Genomic DNA, 25,543 nt, shown 5'->3' with positions numbered 1-25,543 from the left:
CGAGTGCGACGTTGAGCCGATTCTGGCCATACGCGTTTTCAGTTGAGAGAGAACTTCAAGATAGCTATCATTGACTGTGAGATGAGGCAGAAGGTGCTCATGGAGAATTAGCGTGAGGTAACATGTGAGGTGAGGCTGGAGGTGGTCAGTTAGAGAGAGGTGAGTGTTGTGGTGAAGATGGTCACGGTGAGATAGAAGATCGGGTGTGAGGGTGAAGTGAAGTCATGTTCGTCTCGTGTTTATTTGAGTCCAAGCCTATATACAACGTGTAGGAGGATAACTCAACGATGTAGTGAAAGGTTAACCAACGGACTCTTATTCCATTTCCTTACCCATCTCCTCAAACCTGCCCTAACCAACACTGTATACCAAGGACTGCTACCGTACTAATTCCCAACGTCAGCACCTGCCATTTTTTTAGCTGTACGAAATATGGGAAATCATGCATGTAGTATAGTCGGCAGCAAATATCACAACGGGAGCGAGTCACTCTTTTCAGAATGTACCAGCATGATCGATGAGGTGAAAAATTGTTTCCATATAGGTGTGAAGGTGAGGTGAAGTTGGCCCTCACCCTCACAAGGGGGGGGGGGGGGTCAGCCCAAACTAGTTACAGGCCTATGCCATAATGATTTCGTGGTGCAAGCGCACATTTACGAGGAAAAACGCGCGAGGATATGTCACCATATACCACATTTTGTAGGCATTTCAAGAACACGCGAGTCTATCACTTACGGAACTGGTTCCCATTTCCCATTTCCGCCGAAAGCAGATTTCCATCTTGTACGCGCATATAGTAGGTTTTCACTCTCAGGCGACATCGAGAGCCCCGAGGCCAAAAATTTCGGGTCATCGAACAGCCAGTCGTCCTCCGCCGGATTCATTTCTAATTCCAGCGAGATCTTATCCTAATAACGCGTGTCACATCGAAAAGTATTCCGATGAATTATGCCTCCGCCCATTAACGGGCGGGACGCAATCGAGAAATGGAGTAAATAGCAGCGTTATGAATGTCGCTGCCCTTATAGCCGTCCGCAGACGACATAGACGTGACACGAATGTCTCCTCTTCTCTTTCCAGAGAACGCCGTTGGAGACACTTCAACTTTTATACTTTGTATACATTGTACTCGCAACACTGTGCACGTCTTTTCTTTTTTATCGTCACGCATGGCTCGCCGCACTCCTCCCAATAGCACTCTTCTTTTCACGTAACAGTGACGCCTGTTGTGCGCGAGATAATCACATGATTGAGAAATTGGCGCGTCTCGAAGGAGCCAAAAAGGACGCCCTGCCGGGATCTCGTTCGTGCACAGTCTTTCCTGCCCACACTTTCGGATTAATGTCCCTGCGAAGTCTGCCCAGGAGGCACCAACGTCCCGCCGCGTAGCAGCAGGCAGATGCGATATGGGCAATTAAACGAAGCGCAGCAACACTGAAGCAAACACACTAACTAGAAACGGACTCCGCAGAGTCGGCCAGATTGACACGTGTTTCCTTCTGTGGGGGCGGCGGGAGCGGGGGGGGGGGTAATAAAAAGATAGAGATAAGAATCGAATGACGGAACACTGCTGGCCTCCGTCGCCGGTTTATATGATGTGGTGGGGAGCACCCCATACAGACATACTCTGTTGATATGTGAGTGGAACAGTGGAGTTGCGTGTACGGGGCTTTAAAAAGGGCAGATCGAGTTTAGCCAGTGCTGGGAGGACGGAGGGGGCGTACACCCCACTTGTTTTCCCCTCATAAGGAGATCAGGGGTATAATGAAATCAAAGAGACTCTTTTCTTTCTCTCTCTCTCTCTCTCTGTTGAGACAACTATACAAGCAGTAATTTTAGCGGGGTCTTCCTTTTGCGAATTTCGCGAATGCTCTTTTCCCGCAAAAGTACCACGAATGTGGCACTCCTTAAGAACTCCGTGGCGCAGAATCAACGTACCGCGAAATATTCCATAAAGCGTGCACCCATTCTAACTCGTGAATTATTACGACCGCAAAATTAACCACTTATACAGTAGTTGAGGATAGTACAGTCCTGTCCATCAGTGATGTCTATTCTAACGATTGCATCGTGCTGTGGTGCTCCACGCGCATCACGTTCTTACGATAATAATGGCGATCCGTTGCACTTCCAACACTCACTGAACACATAAATATATATATATATATATATATACCCGAAGCAGGGAAAAACGAGAGTATTGAGTCTCGTTGTTCGTCGTACGCAAAACCTATATCGAATGTGACGCTCATCAACTGTAACAAAGTGACCATATAAGTGACCTCTGACACCCCCCCAACACCTCCCACCAAGCGCAAAAGTCACAAAATGCGCACACGTTCCCAGACTTCGCTTTTGTACGTGAAACTTCCTTGAGCGGAGTCAACTCACCACGGCGTTATTTCCAACCGAGTGACGAGCATCGGCATAGGGCGCAAATATCCTCTCCTCGCTTTGCGGAGTCTTCTCACAGGTTAATCCAAAAGGTATGTCACTGCAATCCTCTCACGAATGAAGGGGAGAACACATGCACACACACATCATCATCATCATCATCATAATCACAACGGAGGCACAAAATCCTCGATACACGCCAGCATCCACAGCGCTATCATCCTCTGGACGGACGGCGTGTACCCTTCGGTAGCAGAGCACAGCCGGCAATGATGAATAGAGGACCTTCATTGGCTGTCGAGCCTTTTTTCTTGAGCCGTAGAGCTGCAGGCTGGCTCGGCGAGTCACGTGACGAGCGAGTAGGTCACGTGACCTCGCTGGTGCTCTCAGGTGGCTGGCTTCTGCTGTGCTCAGGCCGTCTTGCTTGCTGCCTCGCTTCCCCTATAACAGCTGCCGGTGGTAGCGACGTATTGTGTGCGTGTGTATGCGATTCTTTCCTTCTATTTCCGTTCATGTTGTGCGAAGGAAGCCTTTGTTTGATGGGGGGTGGCCCGTGAACATGAGCAGGTGGCAAAGTGCGCTGGGTGCCGCGGTGGTCATCTGGTGGGACATCAGCATTCACGTTGCGTTGCGGTCTACAGATGTTTCTGTCCGCGCTTGTTTTTGAGGCGCAAGCAAAAAAGGGCTGTGGTTTTGTTTGGTTTGTTTTGGCATAACGCACTGGGTGTTTATGACGAAAAGAGCATCGCATGGAAGTATAGGTCTTATTCCTCCATGCCAACGCAGACGCAGAGGGAGATGCAGATGCGACAGCGGCAGGAGAGGGATGTAACTGACTAGTCCTCAGTAACTGCTGACAGGAAGTTTGCTGCAGATGCGTGCTGGATGCGCGGACCAATGCGGTCCAGTAACGTGGACGTCTTGCTTTCGTTTCCATAGATAAGACCTCATGAGTCCAAGCACTCGACATGCCGACATCGTCGAAACCACCATCGCATCAGAGAATTTGTAAAGCAGTCACGTCCGCGCAGTATAGTGCACATTTTCGCACGTCGACTTGCTCTTTCGAAACAGATGCACGGCCTCTTACAAATCTCGGATGTAAGAGGACATCTTTGAGGAATGGTACTTGCACGTGACAGTGCTTTGCTTTCTGCTTGAGGACGAACTTTTGCGCGTCGCGCAGCGTCGAAGAACGGCCTTTATCAGCAGCATGGCTGAATGGGTACAGCACTCCGTTGCCGAAGGTGACTGGTGAGAAGGGCATAGGGTCGAGTCTCACTGCCTCTGCCGCATGAGGCAGAGGCCGTCACCGTTTTCCCTGGTTAGGACATATACTAATTCCCCGTGCCCCCCTGCTGTAATTTCTCACTCTGTCCTCGCCTGTACGGCCACCGTTACCTCGCGGTGCTAGCAGGGGATCGGAAACCTATACCGTTTGAACACTCACACACTACTCTGCCATTGGGCTTGCATCGAATTGAGTTCAAAATAATCTGGAGAATGTGGATCTACAAGTGTGGTGCCGTCTATTCGAGTTCACTTTTTTAGCACCGCTAAAGGGTGCTTAAATTAATAGCACACCACCACCACCAGGGTTTGGTGGCGTGACGACAGCGTAAAGCATTAAATATCAAAAAATGATTATGAAAATGAGGAAAGTAGTGCATGGATGTGCAGTATTGCAATCCGTCACCGTTATAGGGCCCACTGTTTTGTGCGAACACCTTGCGGCAAAACGCTTTGCCTACTTCGATAATTTCCGAAGTATTTTACAACTGCTCCGAACACCCGGCCCCTTATTTCGGGATGCTAGCTACTCCGTCAGTCAGTGCTCCGGTATGTTGTTATGGATCACAAGAGGACCCCTACAGGACGTCGCGTGCATGATATTAGTACTCCAGAGAGAGCCGATTCCCATCCGTCAAGATGCTATCCATGCAAATTGTAAACTGCCGTGCGCGGACGAACGAGAATGTATAGTCCTCGAGGCAGAATCTAACCGCAGCATTCTGTCCACCTCTTCCTATCGCAAAAATTGCAATCTCAGCCAATCGACTTTTTTTTTTTTTCCAATTTATGACTCGCACGCCATCGGACGAAAAGCATTAAAAAATGCGTTGCCCTCCCTCCAACGGCAAGCGACAATGTTGACCCAGTTCGTGCAGATATGTATATCTCCAAACTCCGCATTCCAACAGTGACCACCACCAGCTCCCCCCATGTTTCATAACTTCAATTCCTGAGTGGCGCAGGTTGTAAAGTAAGCTTGGGCGTTGAACGCAACCGTTCCTTAATAATACCTCCTTTCAACGGCATCAAAATATGGAATAGATAATATCGTCCCTTCATGGCACGACGTCCAGTGCAAGGAGGCCATTAAAGAGAGGCGTTGTCCTGGCAATTTCTTTTAACATTCTTCACGAAACGACACGTACTTTGCTTTATTTACTTTCTACGACACGGGTGGACAAAAGAAGAAGAAAAAATGACGTTCAAAGATTGTGAAACTAGCGACAGGCACGGAACGTGGCGCACTTTAGCACTTTTAGGACTCCTCTAGGTGAAGGTAAGGTGTTGCTGTTTGGTGGTTGATGTTTCCGGTATTGGGTGGATGGGGGGTGTAGTTCCGTATCGGGACCGCTCGTTTTTAAAAATTAGTGAGAGCGTTAGGAAGATAAATATTGCATAGCAGTGGAATAAGGTCATATAGTGAATTTAAAAATGTAAGAATTATAAAAAAAAAAATACATAAAATAATAAATACCGGGGAATATCATGGCACAACAGGGTTTAATTTGTGCCCTAGAAATAACAGGAGTGTACAACGTCTTATTTTCAAACCTTTTCGAACAAACAATGTTTATGGGAGCCGGTTGCTAGAAAGCTATGGTATCAGGTTGTGGAATATGCTGCGGCAAGCATTTTGTGCGCAGCCTACGTCGCTATGTGATGAACAGCTCAAGCATTCTTTCATCTCAATTATTTTGCTGTAAAATTGTAGTGTAAGTGTCATTGACATAATGGCGTAAATGCAGGCTAGCTGGTGGATAAATTCCATGATAAGGCAAGCCTGAGCGATGGGCAAGACACGTAAACAAACACAAACACGAAGGCTCAAGCCTTCGCTTGAGCCTTCGTGTTTGTGTTTGTTTACGTGTCTTGCCCATCGCTCAGGCTTGCCTTATCATAGTGTAAGTGTATGTGGGTAATACTTTTAATGTCGCTGCACTGCTTCTCAGTGTCTTTCTATGCGACTGTGAATTTAATGTTATTGAGGATGAGCTGTGGGAGTCAATACTAGCCTGTGCTAATGACACCCATAATTCCATCCCTAAGCTTTGTATTTAGTAATTTTAATTCAATAAACAAACAAACAAACAAACAGAATTTTGTGGGCTAGAAGTTTTTTTTATATGCATTTCAACAACCCCATCTGATTCACTTTAGCGCAGGAGAAACACGGGAATACTAAGCCTAACGGACTCGAAACTTGCCATCTTGCAAGAGGTAAATCACCTACCTCATTCTATAGGTTAGGTTCTACAGATTGGGGGCGGTCTAGGAAGCGCCCCCCACCCCCAGCCACGCACAAGGCGGTGCTAGCGTCGAGACTGTGCCTCGGATTAAATCAGAAGGTCCTCAGTAAAGATGGCGGATCGGCTGCAAGAAACGGGCGACAAGATTTAATTTTTATACGTTTCACGCAATATACGGGGGTCATTTAATTTCGTTACTAATTAGCTCCTCTTTCACGTTAAAAGCGTTTGATTTTTGTTTTTATTCTTTCATCTTTAAAAAAAAGTCAGTGGTCCCGATACGGAACTACATCCTGAAAATGTTATCTGGGTTCTGAAAATGCAAGATTAACTGCTTTGGGAGGGGCAATGGACAAACGTGCATGCCTATATAGGTTACTTGATAATCTTTTGGATTGTGGCAGGAATTCAGTAGACCAAATCTTTGCCGAAAAAAAACTGCTGTATCTATCCGATTAGAACTTCAGTGGATAATGCGAACTGAGAGGTTGAAATCCCGCGAAATTAATTGTTTCCTTTCAGGTTGTGGTCGACGGAGGCGATAATGCTATTAAAGCATACTTATAATTCAAAATATATAGTTTAGATTGCGCTGGGTACGGGTACAATTTTTTGGTTCAGAAGTGAACACGATATTTTTCAGTTTTACACGGAGTAGAAAAAGATTTCGAACGCTATATTTGCCACTCAGAGAGAAACAAAGATTAGGAATGTTAACCTTGCAAATCATGCGACAGCCCTTTGTGATGTGATGTGATGTGATGTGAATAAAGAAAAAAAAGGGAATGTGACTGTCGTGATGGCGCCGCATCGCGGTCTTACTGTGATGGTGTGCTGACTTTTGTGGTCCATAAGGTGCCCTGTACATTAGTATACTGACTACAGATACTAACCTGTAATGAGGGTGAATCACATGCTCATGCTTGCGAGACAGGGACAAATAATGTAAATGTCTATAACGAAACACTAATTTTATTACCGGTAATTGTATTGCTAACGCACATATTAAACGTATAACAACCAATCACTCAATGAAACTTGTTCAACGACCTCTCACACGTCACGTCATAACGAATAAATAAAGAAATAATCGTCGCATCGCGATTTGAAACTTGGGAGAAACGACCGGTTATGAAGTGCCGGCATCTTATTCAGCCGAAAACGTACAAAAAAAAAAAAAAAAAAAAAGGAGAGAAAAAGAAAGTTGCCGCAGTTATTGGCTAATACCTACGCCATGCAGATTATATTTCACACGTACCATAAAGCGCGCAAGAACAAACAAACAAAAAACGAGAAAACTGTGTACATATAGCCTCCGGAGCAAGGAAACCATAGCGACAACGCGAGCGTTGGCTGCCGCCGTCTATGCAAATTAACTGACAGGGTGTGCGTTATATACGAGGCCCTAAAGCCTACTGCTCCATCTTCTTACGAAATAAAGTTGAAGAACTAAAAGACAAAGAATGCCGAGACGGTCTAACCTAAACGAGTCTGTCGCAGTAGGCCGAACGCAGTCTCTCTCTCTCTCTTTTTTTTCTTTCTTCTTCCTATTCTTTCCGCTGCTCTCGTCGGCTTTTTAACGCCGTAATGAAGATTAATCCCGGCAACCCGCGCTTCCATGTGTCTGGTACCGTACCTGGAAACAAAAACCGAGCACCGAGGAAGCCGTGCCCAACAGCGCGACGCATACCGTACAAGAAATAAATATATATACTCTTGCCCCGGCGTAATCTGCTTTTCTTGAGAATGAGGCTGGAGACGCGGAAAAGTGGTGCACCGATTGTGTGTTTCTTTAATGAGATGCGGAGAGACGCGTGAATTATATTGTTGACTTTCAGTTTAATGACGATGCTGCGATGTATCCGGAAGTTCAGAAATGTGGGACGGCCACCAGATTATCTTGCCGTGCGATAGGCTTCCGCATTGTAAGCGGCAATATATTAAACGAAATCGCTCATATTTACTTGTCTGAGCTTGTTCACGCGACTCGGCACAAGCCTGATGGTTCGACAAATGTGTATCGATGTGGTTAGTTCGCAGGGCTTAGTTCTCGGTGGCCTTCCACAGTTCCATCTGTCGAGAGGTCTCGCGCATTTCAAATCCACGAGACATTCATTATCTTCTATGTAATTATTCAGGTTTGTACGTACTTCTCTTTACCTGGTGCCCTGGGCTCTTCCCCCTACAAACATAAGTAATTACTTCTTTTTTTTTATTCTGTATTAGCGCCGCGAAGCGGCAGTGGCTATGAGCGGAGTACAGACGTGGACTGATGGAGAGAAGACAACAGGAAGGAAGGAGTGGGGGAACAGGAGGTTTTAGTGTGCGTCCTGGGCCGACTTTAGGGGGAACTGTGCCGACATTCGTCCGGAAAGTCTTCGGGAAAACACAGGGAAAACCTGAGACAGCACGGCCGGTAGGGAGGATTCGAACCCACCACCTTCCAGTCTTCAGCTCGACCTTGGCTACCACCACCGCGCGTGACGCCTCAGCTCGTTCGGCAATGCCGCTGGTAAGTAATTACTGAATTTGTAGAATGTCAGATTGATGGCAAGCATAAAACTGTGATACTTGCACCATTTCCTTGTCCTGTATCTTGAAGTGCGGTAAGACCCACGTAGAGCGCCTGCGAGTGCACTGTGTGCGTGTTCTTTCTCGCAGAGTCCGCGATAACGAACAAGCAAGCGAAACGCAATGTACGGGCCAAAATAATGATAAGGTGTCTCTTCCAATCCAACAATAAAACGTCCCATCGAATATTGTTTATACTGTCTTGAGAGTATATGTCCTAAACAAAGACCCATTCTGCAGAAGTTCCACCGTAACAAAGACAACCGTAACGAGGACAATCAAACTTTCCAAACAAGACAAGATGCCCAAAAGTTTGAAGCGTGGTTCTTTCAAGGAACCCAGAGGAAACGCTTCGCAAACACCCCGTTTCCTCCGAGTAAATAGACATTGCGCAGATCAAGGCGTTCAGGATGATGGAAGAAGCAACAAGAGGAAGGTGAGTGGGTGAGATTGGGGCACTAATTAGAGCGTAGTCCGGAAGTTGTAGCGCAAGTTCTTTGCTTCTCAAACGGCTGTGTGCAAGGAAGGAGTCCTAACAAATACGAATGAAGGTTAAAGATTGCTTCCTCGAGAATGGGCTTCCGAATGAGGCGTCCGATTTGTGGTGGCGGTGGGTCTTTTGCACGCGATTTCAGGGCGTCGCCTCCACCTTTTGAAAGGCATTTTTCTTGCGGCATCGCGGCGGAGGAATGGCGAGATGGATTACACCGGAAATGAAAGTGTGCGAGGGGTTTTGAGCACGCGAGGTCCCTTACATTGTGAAGCCTGTGTCATTGTTGCACAGCCGCGGGACAAGTTGATGTCTAAGGAAAGGGAGCCGTCGATATATATCGAGGAGCGTTTTTGATACACTGTGTATCTTTGGATGGCCATCGCGCGTTCTCTGCATTCTGAGTTTTTATTGGGTCCGTCCCTGAGTAAATGTTTTCAGCGTGCGACGGCGTGTTACTGTGGCTGCGCCCTTCTGTATTTGTTATATATGGCAACCATTATTCTGACCATATTATGCAAAGAGAGTTACTAGCAAGATTCAAATATAGCACTCGTCGAAAAACGCAGAAATTGGCGGGAATCGAACCACACACCTCTTGATTGCCCGTCAAGTGCGCTGAGCACTACGCTACACTACGCTCGCTACAATGTAAGTACTTGCAGGGCTTATAATGGGCGATTTCGTTGAAAGTGTTTGGTCGAAGTAAAGTGCGTATTGGGGAAGCCATAGGCACTTTATCACCAGAGATGAGCTCTCATCGTCTTCCGCATGCGTTACTTTGTAGATTAATGTAATTTTAGTTTGGCTGCTTTCAAAGAACAGCTTGGCTGTGCCTGCTGTGTCGTGTTTGTTCATACGATACCGCTATACGCAGTACATAGCATACTGATTGATTGATTGATTTGTAAAAGAAAAAAAGCAGACAAAGCAGACTTTGACCTGCATGAACATTGTTTGTGGTCTGTATACAGGTAACTTCTTACTTTAGGTTTTTCTTGTATTTTCATCCTTCCGTCATCATCTTCACATGATGTTCCACGTGCGATGGGGTAGGGTAACGCACCACCGCAGTGATGCACCCCATCTCATCGTCATCATTTATTATTGTTGTTGTTGTTCTTACAGTAAACCGCTTACTGTGTTTGCCCTTGCAGCTCGAACACATCATGGCCCATCCTTTCACGACGTTGCCCCTTGACGAAAATATTAGAAAGTATTCTTTCAAGCTTGAGGTTATGGACGGGGAGGGTACTGCTAGTGTACACAACATGGTGCACATAAACGTGTGACGACATTCAGGATCAAATTCCACACGCAGGCGTGAGGCCAAAAAAAGTCTGCATACATGAGCACTATTCAATGGCGGATTGCGGAACTTAAACGCATCGCTCAGTTTTACGGTGACAAAGATGAATCCCAAATTACTGTCGAGGAGGTTGTACGTCGGAACCAACGACCATGACGTTGACTAATGACAGCTTACCAACTCATCCGTGTCGAAGGGACAGCACTGGCGCTTAAAGACGGTTGTAAAGAAAAACTCCGATGCTCTGGCTCGTGCCTTTCAAAAAGTCATTGAAACCTCAGGGTATACATGAGGCCTCCATAGGATACATTGGTGTACGCAAGACTTCATCTCCATCTTCTCCACCACAATACTCCTCCACAAAAGTGAAATGCGATTGGTATCAAGACACCGGAGGACAAGTTCTTTGATTCGAGAACATTTAGAGAGAACTTTTATTAGCTTGTAGGTTTAGGTAACAGATTCCCTGAGTATGAGGAGCTGGAGAAGACACGAAGACTCCTCATGCTCAAGGGAATGTATGTCACCTACAAGTGCATTACACCAGCTCACCTACGTCTCACTTCTTTGCTCAACACTTATTATTGTCACATTCCTGCCGCGCAAACGTGTCTGAATAAAATTACGCGTCAACATGCATAAAAACATGCAGGAGGCTTTTGGAATCCTCACCATAACGTAACACTTGCAAAGGGAATTACCACCCATTACCACCAAGGCCTTTTGACAGCTAAACACTCTCATCAAGATTGCAGGATGTTAAGAAAGCTGCAAGACGCTTTCGAAGAAGGAAGTCGACGAGAAAACCATTAAACGAAGTCTCTGGAACAAAAAGGCCCCAGGGACATTAGACGAGAACAGATCGTTCTTCCAGACCTTCTATTGTCACTTTAAAACAGATAACGGTTCTAGGTCACAGTGTCCATTTTGTAAACACAAGCAGCCAGCGCTAAAAGTCCTCCTTCTTGGCGCCGCAATTAACGCACACTTTCTTGCCAGGTCTTGGCCGAGCAGAGCTGGGCAAAATACCAACACGGATCACTGAGTAAATTGAACGAATTACACCTGGTATGGCGATAGCGCTGACTACGCGGTAAATGGACGGGACACATTCCAAGGTCTTTGCATGTGGTCTTCAAGGATGAGGGATGACATGCGTGCGGGGTTATGGATGGACTGATCACTTTAGCAAGACGCGGAAAATATGGTGCAGCCAACAGACACGCCCAAATGACTACCCCGACTATTATACTGTCGATGCATTTTCAGATATCGATGATGATTAGATGAGGAGAGCTGGAGACAGTTCCTGGTGCAAGAGAGACCTGGAAAGTGGCGATGTACACTGAATAGGTAGGTCGGAATTTTAATTAGGTTTTGCGGTTAGGGATGCGTGTGCTCTTGCGCCAAGTCATCTGCATAGATAACGTGATAGTATATATACCGTATTAATCGCATACTGTTCGGTAGCACGAGAAGGTTAACCATCACGGCCTTCGGAAGGTGCAGCTCTGAAGATCGTGCGACAAGATCAGGGTGGCAATACCTCTAGGCCAGTGGTTCTTAACTTACGTTATTCGAGGGAACCCATGATCGTGCCAGCACGACCTCAAGGAACCTGTACACTGGTGTAGAAGTGCCTTGGGGAAACCAGATGTCGTACAGATAGCAAATGTTTGTTCCGTATAACTGAGTACTCACTACTACTACTCCTGATTACTCATCACTACTATTTAATTGTGTAATTATAATTTATTTACTTGTTTATCGTTCCGTCGCGGGATGTCACTTGAGGATTCATTTGCCGAGGATTTGAGGAGGAGTTGCCGGATTCATTCAACCTTTTCGCAACACTAGCGCGTTGGAGATTGCCACCGATGCTTGAGATCCTAGGTCCATGTATAGGCAGAAGAGTAGCTCCGATTTTCAAGTGCTTGTAAACATGCTTTCGAAACACAAGAGAAAGGCAAAAGCGTAGTGCGGTGCAATGCAATTGTCGGGTTGTCCGCGTGCCCACTGACAAAGACGACAGCTGCTGGCTCTACAATTTGCCGTGGCCGTCAGCCGCAGCGACCTGCTCCTCTCGAATCTCGATGTCAATCCCAATGCCAACGATCAAATGTCGAGCACCGTCCGAGGCTCTCCGACAGAGAGCCTTGAAGGTGGTCAGGTTACACTCCCGAGCGCTGAACAGTACCCCGTTCCCGGAACCCGAGGACAAGGCTCGCGGAACCCAGATTGAGAAACACTGCTCTAAGGCCCTTTTGTGTGCGCCTGGGCGGAATTATCGATCTGCCGTGAGTAGAAATATGTCGGTGCCATAAAGATCATAAGGGGAGGGGCTATGACAAAGCTGGGAGAGAGAAAAATAGGGGGAAAGCAAAGGGTTTGTAAGGAGGTGGTGCCCATGCACTCCCAACGTCCAAGTCCGGAAGCCGGCCATGGCCAACGGCACCTAGGTGGTATACTTGCTACGGCCAAAGTCGCGTCGCGTGTTCACTGTTCAACAGAGTGTATTCACCTACGTCACGTTGTGACGTGGCATGCGCGTAAGCTCCTCCCACTGGTGGTCACTTCTCGCGGTAGCGGCATTGACTAACTGGACGATTTTTCAATGCGGCAACTATGGTTTTCGTAAAAGGAAACGTGAGAACGACAACGACTAAGTGTCTTCGGGATAAAAGAAGGGGATGGACGCGTCCGGATTTCAAAACACCATTCATATGGCTTCGTTTTCGAGCAAACGCTAGATAATCTTGGCAGCTCCGCCGAAAAAGTGACCACCACCATGGCGGCCAAACGCGTTCGTTTGACGTCATGTGAATACATCCTATACACAACGACAGTTTGTCTCCGCGCAGGGGAGAGGGCAAAGTTTGGATAATCCACGTGACCAAGTGTCTGTCCAACCACAAGGCAGCAAAAAGGTGATACTTGCAGATCGGCATCTGTTCAGAGGAAACCTCGTGCGCGTCACCTCGAAATCTTACCCCCTTATTTGGGAGCGTGCTCCACGGGAAATAGGGGAGAGAGGGAAACCGTGGAGCTGCGCGGACAGCTGACCTACTTGCATAGCGTCTTTTTTGGTACTTGGGATGCCGATATGTAGATAATTCTTTTTTCTTCAATATCTGGCGTAAAGCACAATGCGTGCAAGGTATCTCCAAGGTGGTGCTGAAGACTGAGAAGTGCTGGGTTCGAATCATACCGCCGGCTGTGCTGTCTGAGATTTTCCCTAGGTTTTCAGACAGACTTTCCAGACGGATATGGACACAGTTCCCCCTGAAGTCGGCCCAGAGGACACATACTAATCCGCTGTCCCTCCTCCCCTCCTTCCTGCTGTCCTCTCTCCATCTGTGCACGTTTGTACACCGCTCATAGCGACAGTTGCTTCGCGGTGCTGGCGAGCAATCAACGAACAAACATACCTAAAGTGTAATGCGACTCCTATCGGTGTTACGACGCTTTCAAAAATGTTTTCGCTCCACGTGCGACACCCTTTCCTATTGCCGTTACCACGTGTCACTCCCTTCCCCTTTTACCCACCTTATGCGTTTCTTCCGCAGGTGGATGACCGTGCTTATACTGATGAGGGCTGGTTCAGATCTTTTGAACCAAAATGGGCCCGCATGACATCCTCCCATTACACGCCTTGAGCCGCGTCATTGCAAAAAGCTGCTCAGGCGCGGGATTAAATTTCTTTATCACCATTCCGAAAGCGACGATTCTGTTGGAAATAGCGTCTGGCACGTTGCTATCGGCCTCTTATCTGCTTCCTTGATATACGGTCCACGAAATTAGTAGCACGTTTGCGAGCAGTTGGGAATATTAGCAAAGAGGGGCAGGGGCAAAAAAATGAGGAATGTCGGGTATTTCCCGTATTTGTTTTTCAAAATATGTCTCGCATTTTGCTTCTTTTTTTTTAAAGGAAATGCGCATAAAAGAATATATAGAAGACCTCATCTGTATGCGGTATTCATTCCAAGTGTGCCTCTAATAGAGATAGGACATGGATGAGGACTAAACTTGTGCGTCGTTCTTTTTTTTTTTTTTTGTCAGATTCTTCCTAGAAGTAATAAATTTGAAAGGCTAATTCGGAAGTCGATGAGGCGGAACAAATGGCCCCTCCTGATGAGAAGCTTTGCATAGATGAGGACGAGAATTATGCAAACTATGTATTATAATGCACGAATACGATATTTGCTCAGACTAAGCTTGACGAAATTGGTCCGGGCGCTAGCCACAGACACGCACGACGCCGTCGCGATGTCTTGGGCTTTTACGTGATATCGTCGTCTTTATCGCAAAGTGAAAAGAAGCCGGAGGGTTGTTGATAAATGGGTGTCTGGAATCACATGGATTAGCAGAGGCGCAAGATACGGAGAGCTAGAAAGACATTCTAGCTCGCCATACACGACATTGCTGTGCAGCAGTTTCCCCAGCGAATCGACCTCTGGGGGGGGGGGGGGGTATATGTCTTTGGATACGTCTTTATGGGCATAAAATCTCTGTTGCTGTGCCGTCTGAAACACTTCTGTTTCAGCCTTATTGTTCTCTCTTTCTCTCTCTCTTTCTCTCTCGTTCGAAATCAAAACGAGCCAAATCTAGTTCGGCCCTCTTCGAGTTGCAACACCTTCCTTTCTCCGCGTGTTATAGCGAGCCCGGTCGTTCAAAGCCCTACGTCTGTGTCATGGCGACGAGCACAGTGCCATGCAGTTTCGCAAACCGGCCTCTCCTTGTTTGAGCCGTGCTTGCCGAGCCTTTTCTTCTTTTCTTCCCCATTTTCCTTTTTTTTGGAATAGCAAGCCGAACTTTGTCATGGCTGACCGCTCCTTTCTTTTTTTCTTAATAAACATATCCCCCCACCCGTGCTTGCAACAGATTTCCCCACACGAGCACACAGAGGAGTCACGTCACCTCTCCCGTTTCCACACCAGAAGAGACTTCTTGCACCATGGTGCATGTTTTTGCGCGTCACCGAACTATGCACGTATACGTTTCTTCCGCTTAAATAAGGAAGGGGATCCGACAGGAGACAGAACGCCTTTTTCCGGGCTCCTAGTTTTCACTAAGAACGATGCCCCGTCCCTTCAGGCCGTTTCTCGTCGAGCTTTTCAATTAAGGACGGTGTCAAGCCTCGCGGGTTAGTTTTGGGCGAGCTTCGGTTTCGCAACGGGATATTAGTTGGCACGAGGACATTCTGCCCCCGACTTATTTCTGTCGCGGACTCAGATATGGAGAGATATGCGTTCTACTAGGTGGAGATAATGAAGCTGGTGATTATATTTCCTCCTCCTGTATTCCTTCTATACGTTTTTATCGATTAATTGGCAATCGTGGTGTGTACGGTATTCGCGTCCAGTACCAATGACATCGTTTCGAAAGGGACACCTGCAGGATGCCGTGTTCCTGTTGGTTAACAGACTAGAGGACTAGAGGTCGTCGAGAAGTATCGCGGTATCTTGAAATGGAAGGAATGTACAAAAGAAAACCACCGCCATAGACTTGCTTTTACGTTGAGCTTAAAGGGGCACTGAAATGCAAAAGTAACTTGCTCTCAAATGAAGGTCCGTGTTTGAATTAGTCTAACGCAAGCAAAATTAGTTCACACAACGCTATACCGTTTACAAGAAAGCGCAATGAAAACAGAGTCGTCTTTGCCGGCAACGAATGGTATCCCCAGGAGACAAATAGCGAATTCGGGTGGTCATTTCGTAGCAACACGGCCGAGCGCTCGGATTTTGCTAGGTCGGCGACCGGGCTGGATCACGTGACCGTTGCCACCCGAACATGATTGCTAGGAATTTAGCGGCTTTAGGTACTTGGATCACGCTATAGGGGCGTCGCGGTCGCCTGTCTTCGAGTTCTGTCGTCTGCTAAACCACGTGATTTCAACACGCGGGCCAATGAGGGCACTCGCCACCGTTGCAGTGCGGATGTGACGACACCGGATATAGTTGAGCAATCCGCTGCTCGATCGTTTTGAGACCGGGCAAAAAAAGTGCTAGCTGGCAAATTCCGAACGCTCGGAAAGCGCCACGCAAACATGCGAGATTGCTTCATTTTGACCAAGCGAACATGACTGCTCGAGATCTGGCAAAAAAAAGTTGCTACGAAAATGACCACCCGAATTCGCCAAAAGATTGGCGGCATCCAACGAGGCACTCAGGAGAAGCGCACGCATACCTATCGTGGGCATGTGGATTTCGAAAGCGTCCGATCGTAGTATGATGCCCACTGCCGCATTTTTCAATACCGGTTCACCGAATTTTAGCCCGCAACAGTTCTCGCGAATGTTCCACTGATAACATTTATCTTCACATCCTTCGGACGTCGACGCCAGTCCTCTTCGCAACGCGCACTATGTTTTTCACCGGGACCGCTCCATGGCGTGGCACGCGCGTGCACGCGCAGCAGGGTCTAAAAATGCCGATGCACGAGCTGAAACGACGTTTACTGCTTAGCGCCGAAGCATGAAAGACCCCGGTATAATTTCGATTGTAGCTTCCGTAACGGAGTCAAAGTTTTGAATTGTGAAAACAAGTACGAAATTAACGTAGCATGTAACGTAATTATAGCTTGCTGAATCTCATGCACTAAATTAATGTATGAGGCTTCAACTGCAACCTGGCATGATGCGCATACTGCGCTCTAGATTTATAAATCATGACTATGTTGGGCCATGAACCATGTCTACCTCAGACAATGTCTCACACGAATGTCTTTGCGTTTTCAGACGCCGACTCAAAGACCTCAATGACAACGACTTAACGACGACTTTCTTCCAGCCCACTTTACGTTATGCTGTTTATGCTGTCCTCAGTTTTTCTATCTTTTTTTTTAACCTCGAATAAGCAAGGTCTTCAACGCGACAGTCCGAATCCAGACCAAGACTGCAACATAAAAAGAAAGCGCTCTCACATGCTTTCGTATAATCTTCTGAGTCACCGTTCAGAATGTTTAGATTAAATTCTCAGCTAACTAGCCAGTTCGACGTCGTCGTAACTCACATCCCAATTCCTTTTTTTTTTTTTCTTCTTTGTCGCATTACCGTTAGGGCAACACCACCTAGATACAGAAAGCCTGCGCGCTCGTCGACGTGACGTAACAATTAAGAGTCAGCCAATCAGGATCGTGTTTTCAACGGCCGTAGCCAATCACGAACGTGCTTTCAGCGGCCGCGGCCATGTAGAAGAACCACCGTCATCTGCGAGTTGGGATTGAACGTCCCCGCGTGATAAATGGGAAAACTTCATAATGAAGCACAAAACGGTCTCAGTCTTTTTCAAAACTGATTTTCTGGAAAGCGTCTCGCACTTTTTGTCTAAATATTTAGGTCTGCATGTTGCAGGAGAGCTGCAATCATTCGCGTGTTCTTGAATTCGCAGAACGGTGAATCGCAGTACCAGACGAATTCTGACTCTTAATTGAAAGAGGGAGAGGACGAAATGCGTAGGCTTTCTCTATCTAGTTGGTGTTGACCAGGATCAACGCTTTCACTGCAGTGACGTCATTGCCATTTACTTCCGTTTTCCCTTTCTCCAAACAATCAAGCCTCCGGTATCGGACTAAACTTACTGATTACGCTTTAACAATATCTCAAAACAGTCATCGATTATCAATCTCGGCCGCACACCCTTGTGAAGTCCATCAGGGGGCGCTAGCTCATGCTGACGTCACGGTGTACTGCGCACTTAGCAGACGACACCATCGTCTCTGTCAACACAACCTAGAGAGAGAAAGCCTGCTTACTGGTCGACGTGACGTAACAACTAAGAGTCTGCCAATCAGGGTCGTGTTTTCAACGGCGGCAGCCAATCACGAACGTGTTTTCAACGGTCGTAGCCGTGGAGACGAACAACCGTCGTCTGCGAGTAGTGAATGAACGCCCCCGTACTAAATGGGAAAACTACAAAATAAAGCGCAAAACTATCCTATATCTTCCTCAAGACTGATTTTCTGGAAAGTGTGTTGCACTTTTTGTCTACAGAGTCAGGTGTATACGTTCCAAGTTAGCTGCAATCATTTGCGTCTTCTTGAATTCGCAAAGCGGCGAATCGCAGTAGCAGACAAATTCTGACTTTATATGTCCACGCGTAGCCAAGGAGGGAGAGGAAGCAATAATCAGGCCTTTTATATCCAGGTGGCGTTGTCTCTGTCGTCTGCTACGGAATGGCTGAGCCACAGGATATGTCCCATGTATTTAAAAGAGCACGAAAAGCTATGACGTTGAGCGTTCGCGCTCACCTGGCGGCGGAAACCTATGACGTTTTGCGTATCTCCCGCTGGGATATTGTGGGGACGATGTCACACGGAGAAGGAGTTACAATGGCACCGAAACGAGAACGATGCGCTCGAAGATCAGGGTCTCAAGATGGCTCTATAAATCTACAAACTCCGGTCTGGCAGGATGCCAAAAGATGCACCCAATATTCTCCCTCCTTTCTCAAACCCAGCGAAACCAAAATCAGTTGACTCCATCCTGGCGCTGTTTGGCAGACACGATCCATTCGGGAATCAATTTTGAGGCACACGCCATAGCGTAAGCGAATACAACATTCCTCGTTCGTGATCTGACAATCTCCTGTCTCTGCTTTTTTTTGTTCTTCCCTTTACACACATCGCTGTTGCGTAAAAGCATGCCTGGGGCGAAATCTTCCTTCGACGTCGTTCATGGGGAGACGCTGTGCACGGCTCGTCCCCGGAAAATGACGTCTGAGAAGCAAATTTCGCCTGGGTATAAGGTGTGTTTTTGGCTCTCGTAAATACCGGTGACCTCGCCCTTTGTGCCCACGAGGTAAACAGCCTCTGAATGGGGTTTCTGACGTCTCACAATGAGGGAAACACGGAAGGTTCAGAGGATAAGATCGAAGAGGTCGCACGTGCCATCTGCAGCAGGTGATGTGCCTTGTAATTGTAGATCGGGGAATGTCGTTTGCATAAACGCAGTTGTACGTTCCAGCTGTGCCGTGTTGGCAGACATCGAAACAACAACAACAACTACATGAATGACGATGAGTCGAGGTGATCGAGGCACGACCTACTAGATTATAACAACCACGTCATAATCGGCAACCCCCATGAGAAGCCAGTCCGCACGATCCGCTAGGGGCGCTACTGATCGGCCCGCGATATCTACATCATGATTGGACAATGGAAATTTGAATTTTGAACGCGCATCGAAGCAGACATACGACTACCGTAGCAGACGACAGCAACCGCTCCTGTGAAAAGCCTAGAATGATGATGAGAATCAACTTCAGAAAGAAGCATCTTTCGTGGGACATCCACCCGCTTGTAAAAGACACTAAGGTGAGCTGAAGTACAAAGTATTGTAGAGATTGAGGGAGCAATAACCGGGCCGATGAGCAGCGCCACCGCTAGCTTCCAAATGCGGCGCTGGTCCGTATGACATGGTCGCTATAATCTAGTAGGTCGTGGATCGAGCATATGATCACAGACTGTGATCTGTACTGTAACGCAAGAGAGGCGCTACGACACCGGAGGAAAAACATCACCGTAGCACCGTTCACGTTGGCATCAATTATGTATGTCCGTGATTCAATATTGTGCAGCACCGCTGTGTTAGAAGCATATAACTAATTAGCTATGTCAAAACATTGCCGAGTCATGGGCGTCCGGGTCCTCGACTACAACGGGTAGTGTTGTGGAACACGCGTTCATTGGCAGCGCCATCTCGATGAAGAAGGCCTGCTTCATGCCTCCTCCCACGCCTTCGTTACGTGGACATTTTAAGAGTCGCATGTCGTCTGTTTCAGCCAATCGCCGCTGACGATTTCTAACACAGTCTTCCTATGGCTACCAGTGGCTTGCCCATGCGGCTGATGGCGACTCGTTTCCATAGTTACTGCCGCCGAGAGCACGGTCGTGATTGGCGGACTTTAGGTTACGTTTGTATTGGCCGGGCCCACCTTATCGTTGAATGCCACGAGGTACTCTCGGTAACGTTAACCCAGGGATGGGCAGTATTTAAATACATTGTAATTAAAATACTATTTAAAATATAAATACATGTATTTATATTTTGTATTTAAATACAGACTTGCAAAATGTATTTATAATTATATTTAAATGCCAATTTTCGGGTACTTACTCTTGTAAATACTTTATAAATACTCGTAAATACAGTATATACTGACTCATATCTTAGTCGCCTTACAATTGACCTTTCCGGAAGAAGGGCGGTGCACACTTAAAAATGAACTTCACCGCATAGCACGCTCCTAGCCAACCACCATCTCGAACGATATCGTTATCTGCCCTGATTTGTTGAAAACAGGAGGCGTACGCCTTTTTTTTATGACACTTATGCTGTTCATAATTGTCACAAAAAAGGTGTACGCCTCCCGTTTTCAACAAATCAGGGCAGATAATGATATCATTCGAGATGATGGTTGGCTAGGAGCATGCTATGTGGTGAAGTTCATTTCTAACAGTGTGTTTGCGCTAGCGTATGCGCATTCGAAAAACCATTTTAGATGGCAAGTTTTTCACTCTTGTTGCGGACAGCGGTCGCGACTACCCAATTACCTTGTTGTACAAAGCATCTTCGTGAAATTTAATACACTGAACATTTGTTCATCGGCACCTGTGGAGATGCTGTTCTCCTTTGCGAATCTGATTCTACGGCCAGACAGAAGATACCTAAGAGATGCAGTCTTAAAGAAACTTCTAATATTAAAATCGCCATGATAATCTAACAAATAAATGCTATTGTTTCTTGCTCATTTGTTGTTACGGTCATCGTTATTTCTGTAATTCCAGATGACATTTTCCTCACAGTATTTATGGCAGTAGTCACAGTATTTAAATACTGTAGTTATATTTTGTATTTAAATACTCATGTTGAAAAGTATTTATGAAGAGTATTTAAATACCCCTTTCAACAAAGTATTTTGTATTTATATTTAAATACTGAAAAAATGTATTTATGCCCATCCCTGCGTTAACCCAGTGTGTTATATCATCGTACGTAAGCAAGTCGATGCAAAAGCCTCGAGCGGGGAGCCGCCGATATTTCAAACAGACACTTTTCTCTCAGACCATAAGGAAATGGCCAACGAAATGTGTGAACTTCGGAACCTTGAAAACCCTGCCTAAAACAGCACACTCCGTCTCCTCAACCATCGTACCAGCACTGCTTTTGAAATTTGTACTCTCTAGAATGTCTACAAACGGACAACTGCAACAAATATATGATGACGAAGACATAGGCGGCGTTTCAAGTGGACCATTTAGCAACAAATCCGCGTTGTGCGTCCATAGTATTAAAGACTGTGGTAAATCAATAATGCCAAATAACTAAAAAAAAAAGAAAACATTAGCTGCTCGCGCGCCGTTCTTTGAAAATGATTTTTTTTATGTGAATAAGTACTGAAGGCGATGAAGTCCATAAGAAAAAAAAAAAGAGCAACACACATACAGAACCGGCTTCTACTATAGTTCACCTCATACTCACCTCATACTCCTACTAACAACAAACACTACCATCAGCCTAGCATAGGCTTCAGGTTTGCGTTCCGAAGAATTTCTTCTAGCTGCATCTAAAGTACGAGCTTCCAGAAGGAGATACGGGCTGATAGTTTCATTATTTTGCTATGTGATGGCTCATTTCATTACCTCCACAGTCTTATCAGAATCTCAGAGATCATCAATCTAGTCCGAATCTTATGTTATCTTATTGAATCTTATCTTGAACCTATCTTATCTATGTGGCGGAGTAACAAATGGAACGCGTGGCCATTGCCTCTCCAATTCACTAATATAAGGCTCTTGAACGGCCCTGAAAGATGTTATAAAAGTGGTCTGACTCTGTCACCTTTATCCCGCATTCCAACGGCCGTACCAGGTGCTTACGTGGCCCCTGGACTATTGTGTTTACGTGGCCTCGTGGTCTCCATAGCCGGCATCAGCACCCAGTGCGGTAGCTGATGGTAACAGGTCGTACCCCGCCCACGAGGCACGACATCGCCCCCGCTATACAGCATCTCCCACCCATTGTCTTTACGTTCGACTTGGATCACGTAACGAAATAGGTGAGCATCAAGCCCTCTCGGTCAATCAAGATAACCCGTTAAAAGGAAATAGCCGAGGAAATTCCTCCGAAGAACGGCTTCGAGAAACAGGCCATCCCAGGGCCATTGTTGTCGCGGGGAGAATATATTTCTTTCCGCGAATTTATCGGCTGTCAACCGTTGAGCCCAGAGCTACTGGAAGGCGAGGCCCCTCTTCTGTGCACTTATCGCGCGTGTATAGTTTGTGGAGAGAGAGAGAAAGAAAGAGGTCTGAGGTCTCGGGCTGAGATCTGTAAAGTTCTTCGATTATAGGCTATGCTAGGAAGAAAATTCTACACTCGATGTTCTCTTGTTTGCAAGAAATGAAGTATGACAATACTGGGGCTAGGGACGCCAGTCTGTTGATTAACGTTGAAGAACCGCGCCTTCATTCAAGTGAACTTGACCTTGATTGGTACGGACGAAATTGTACGGTTCCATATCCTATCGTGACAGTAATGAAGGTAATGAGGGATTCAACTTGCTCGCGTATGAGATGCCGGAAATTTGGTCCTGGGCTTCGATCTTCAACTTTCACATAGCGATCGTTACCGTTATATTTAAAGTTCGCGCGCTCCAAAGTCAGTGCGTTAAGCTCGCGCAAGAGCTCGTGGCAAATCACGGGCCGAAGTGATGCATTTAATACCCAAAACGCACTGTCACAGACAATCCGGATCGGTCGGCAATCCTGGTCGGCGCAATCCTGCTGGGCACGCCGTACCGTCCGCACTTCACGTTCGTGATCTTCGTTTTCATTTACAGCCGTCTGGTGGACGCTTTGCACAATACTTCCAGAAGTTTCAAATTAAAAGAAAACACTGGTCCAGGATGTCTACTTGAAATAAATTCACATTAATACAAATGCGATTTCATCCGTTTCGGCGTTTGTCGATGTTGTTTACTTCGTGCGGGCCGCTGTCATCGCTGCCATATTGCCAACGGTTTTGGTTTTTTGCAGTAGCTTCCAGAAGGCGCGCACCTCACTTTATTGAGGTCCACCCCTGAGAACGATCACAATCGCCTAATCACGATTGCACGCGATGTGGATCCTGTATCAGTGCGTTTTGGAAATTACACGCATTATGAGGGATACCAGCTCACGTGGTCGAGTGGTTAGCGTACTGGCCATGTCACGTCATAGTTCCCTTAGAAGTCGGCCCAGGACGCACATTTCCCCGGGGCGTCTAGTCGTGACGTTGCCCACCCTCTGCGAGGCCGACAACGGCAAGCCATTTCATTCACCACCACCACGTCGATACTGGGAAGTGCCGGCTGTGCTGTATACTGTCTGAGGTTTTTCCCGGGTTTTCTTCAGACGCTGTCAAGCATATGTTGGTACCGTACAGGTCCCTTAGATGTCGGCCCAGATACTTTCAGCACTACCCGATTACGGCAAGATGGAGATCGGGCTCCTATGGTACATTGGCCGATCGCTTCCTGTAGCAGTGAAACCATGAACTGGGGCGTCGGACGACCATCCCTCCTCGTTCCTGCAGACCTTCGAGACGGTTAATTGTCGCAGTGCTCCTCCTGAAGTATGCCCGCTATAACCCTCCTCTCTCTCCCTCCTTCCTGCTGTCCCCTCTCCATCTGTTCAAGTCTGTGCGCCACTCATAGCCACAGTTGCTTCGCAGCGCTAACAGGGAATAAAAAAGGGGTCCATTGCCACAGGTCTACGAGCTGGGGTTCGAAGGATTCGTACACTAAGCGCTTTCTGTGCGCAGAAAGGTTGGGTGTATAACGATACTTGCTACACCCACTGCAAAATTACTCCAAGTATGTTAATCCAAGAGCTTATGATATTCGCTTATTTAGGAAAATGGCTATATAGTCCTTCTCTGCGCAAATACCAGAAATCAACATATTTAGGCTCCGAATTTGTTTTCGTTCAGAACGATATAGGGATGGTAGTCGTGTGTTTATGGGAAGCAACAGTTTTTGTTTTAACTCAAAATAAATATTAAAAAACGAGGAAAAGACGCCGCGTACACTAAGTAAAGTTCATGCAAGTGAACATGCAGACCCCGTAAAAACTACCCTGCAAGATGCAAAATACACACCCTGCCCGATCTCCGTGCACGAAAGAAGGGGGACGAGACGTCCTCAGTCTGATATCAGGGGTTGCCCCTGACCCCTCCCTTGCCCCTACCTTACGACGGCCAGGGCTGTCAACAAACGTCCGAGCTGAATTCCACTATGGGGTTGCAGAATGTGATCCCCCATATTAAAACTCCTCGCGAAAAACCACCTGGAATGTCTTCCGTTCGCTTGAGCGAACAAGACGCGTGTATAATGACGAGGATTATACAGAAGGCAATTGTTTCATTCTTTCGCGACTAAGATGAATGATTTCCACGCCAGACGAAGTGGAATGTCGAGGCACGCATAGCTGGCGCTTCCAAGAGAGTTAAAGAAGGGAGAGCACCGTCGACTTAATGACAGTAGCAAACCGCAAGATTGTACGCTCATGGAATGCGGGAATGTGTGCGAAAATAAAAGAGGGAGTAATGTATCGGTTGGTACAAAAGAAGAAGCATATAGACACTCGTCAGCTAACGGTCAGATCAAGGCTTTGATGTAGTCTCTGTATAGTAAGTTTACGTTGTGCTGTGCTATGCCATGACAGTAGTACAAGCAGGAAGGACTTCACCTGGTCTGTGTAAAAGAAAAAAACTTTAATAGAAGGAGAACACTGGCTGACATAACAAAGAGTAACAATGGTGTCGGACGTTTCGACGTCTATACGGACGCCATCATCAGCAAAAGAAAACACTGCGTGCGAGTCCTTAGGCCTTATTACAGTCTGGCAGTGGTCTCTAGTGTGGTTTTCCGACTTTGACAATGCCACTACACTGGCACGTGAGCACAGCTGGGGAGTGAGAAGATTTCTTGAGTCATGGCGCATACATCATGAAAAGAATTCCCGCAACAACCACACGGGGTCACTGCCAGACTGTTCTCCTTCTATTAAACATGACTCCTGGCTTCTGGTCTATTTTCAAGTAAAAGAGAAAGCTATTGTAAAACACAGAAAAATGGAAACGATACGGTGAAAGTATACACTCTAAGCAAAACAGAAACAATTTTATTCCCTTTGAGGTCTAGATTCATGGGCGAAACCATTGGTCACTTTCGGGACGGTATATGCACGGAACACTGGTCACTT

The 25,543-nt window shown here is 46.7% G+C and overlaps 1 protein-coding gene across 2 annotated transcripts in view; it reads right to left on the bottom strand.

The window, feature by feature from the left end:
• Positions 1 to 25,543, bottom strand: part of LOC135388067 (uncharacterized) — a 107,976-nt gene that overhangs the window by 34,819 nt on the left and 47,614 nt on the right. The window contains exon 1 of one of the 2 annotated variants that reach the window (XM_064617369.1): positions 2,392 to 2,644. The exons of the other annotated variant lie outside the window; for it this stretch is intronic. The gene's annotated coding sequence lies outside the window, so the exon portion shown is untranslated. Of the gene's footprint in view, positions 1 to 2,391; positions 2,645 to 25,543 lie in introns of those variants that run through there. 2 annotated transcript variants of the gene reach the window in all.

Source organism: Ornithodoros turicata, chromosome 3, assembly GCF_037126465.1.
Source record: "Ornithodoros turicata isolate Travis chromosome 3, ASM3712646v1, whole genome shotgun sequence".
In the NCBI taxonomy this organism is placed as follows: Eukaryota; Metazoa; Arthropoda; class Arachnida; order Ixodida; family Argasidae; genus Ornithodoros; species Ornithodoros turicata.
This window is presented reverse-complemented; position numbering and strand designations above follow the sequence as displayed.